The sequence below is a fragment of the Suncus etruscus genome, chromosome 1, assembly GCF_024139225.1.
Source record: "Suncus etruscus isolate mSunEtr1 chromosome 1, mSunEtr1.pri.cur, whole genome shotgun sequence".
In the NCBI taxonomy this organism is placed as follows: Eukaryota; Metazoa; Chordata; class Mammalia; order Eulipotyphla; family Soricidae; genus Suncus; species Suncus etruscus.
In genome coordinates this window covers 91,153,115-91,155,127 of record NC_064848.1, presented here as the reverse complement: position 1 = coordinate 91,155,127, position 2,013 = coordinate 91,153,115, and the positions used below count along the sequence as shown (strand labels likewise).

The 2,013-nt window shown below is 42.6% G+C and overlaps 1 pseudogene; it reads right to left on the bottom strand.

Moving 5' to 3' along the window:
- Positions 1–471: 471 nt before the first annotated feature.
- LOC126011971 (intraflagellar transport protein 80 homolog) lies at positions 472–1,807 on the bottom strand (annotated as a pseudogene).
- Positions 1,808–2,013: the final 206 nt, after the last annotated feature.

The window sequence follows — 2,013 nt, the reverse complement described above, 5'->3', positions numbered from 1 at the left end:
GCAGACACCTTACCTCTAGCACCACCTCGCCGGCCCCATCTATTTTAATTCTAAAGATAACCTGATCAGTTGTCAAATGCATGATGCTTATGAATCTTCTGGTGACTGTCAGCTATACTGACCATTATAGTAATCATTTGTCTTTTATGATTACACAACACTAATTAATTTCTGTTGCCTGCTATGTATCCCTCTCATAAGTTTTTTTTTCCATTTATAATTTTTTTTTTACAAATAACAAATTGTATCTTTATTTGGAACTGTTACAAGTAAGACAAATTTCACAAGTATGCTAGCATGAAATAAAACACATTTCCACGGCAAGAAACATTTTGACATGGTTCTTTTCTTGACTATCCCTCCGTGTCACCACATGATGATCACAAGCTTTTTGAGACTTATGCTATCTCTTGGTGCACGAGGAGTAAGGCCTGGTGTCCATCTTTCTCTGTGTGCCTCACTACCAGGCAGTCACACTATCACCTGCCTGCTACCAGCCACCATGCCCTTTCTTCTTGCTTTCAGGAAAGGTTGGCCACCAAGAGACCTGACAACAGCTTCTGCAAAGGGCCTTTCAGCCTGCAGAATCAAGCTAACAGTTCCTTCTTGAGATCAAATATAAGTGGTGTATTCCAGTTCTTTGTAGAGAACACATAGCACTGAAGGGATGTGGAAACCACCAAATGCGCATAGTTCAAAGAGGCTTTGATCACTTGGTCCCGGAATTCCAGCAAATCCACTGCATCATTAAGTACATTACGGACCTGCATGGTCCTTCTTTTAGAGTCACTTGAAAATTCTTCCACTCCCAGCGCTGCTCCACCACGTGAGCAAAGACCACGTGTCCGTTTCCACAGGCACCGGCAATCTGTGTGCCATCCACTGACCATGCGATGTTGAATATGCTGCCAGTGTTGGGCTTCTCCAGAGCATATGATCTGTTTTATCACATAAACGCAAGTGTGAAATGATCCAATGGCAAATAGTTCTCCACCTGGAGCCCAGGCAACAGAGGTGATAGGAAGCTCATGAGGTTGGGAATTGTATAGAAGACGACCATAACTATCCCACACCTTATATTTACAGTCTTTACCAGCAGATAAGATCAAATCATTCACTGAATTCCAGTCTACTTTTAGAATGATGCCATCATGAGCCTTCCACTGTAAAACTTTGGCGTTTGGTTGGAGTGGTTTGATGACCAGCTGCTTGCCTGCGGTATAGAGTACCTTTTCAGAATCAGGGCCCCACGCCACGGAATACACTGGCGAGCCTTGCTGAACTAATGTTGATCTTAGCATCCCAGTCTTTGACCAAATTTTGATTTGTCCATCTTCTCCAATTGTAACCAATGCTGTTCCTTCATAATTCCATTTTCCAGCAAGCACTGCTCCACAATGAGCTTCTACACTCTTTTCTACTCTTCCTAATTTAGAAATCAAGTGAAATTTACCATCAGAACTTGTGAGGACAAAGCTTTCTGCTTGTGTCTGTTTCTTGATGCCAACACTTTTGGGAAACCAGTGAAGATCGATCGGGTAAATCTCATCAGGAAACTTCACTATTTGGTTCGTCTCACTGGTTAATAGGTTCCACTTCATGATCTGGTGGTCATCGCTACAAGAATAGAGCTCTTCTGCTGTTGTCCAACCCACACAGCTCACTAATTCTTCATGCTTTGATCCTTTCATATCTTCAGTCTCATGTCTCCACTTGCCAGCAAAGGTATAAAATGTGGCTGGTAGATTCACTAAGCCTCGGAGGCTGCGAGCATCAATTCTCCAGCAGCCGCGTCAGTCTGCGGTCCTGGGACGGCCGTCACCATGGAAACGCTAAACCCGCACATACCCCTTATTTATAAATTTTAAAGAAGAAACTCATTGAGCTCTTTTTAGATGCTGAATTTTCTCATTGTATTTCTCAAAGCTTTAGGGATATTTGTCTTTTGACCACTGCATGGGAGATATGCAGGATATCTGAGTTGGAATTGCATAAAAACTCCATATCAGCAAA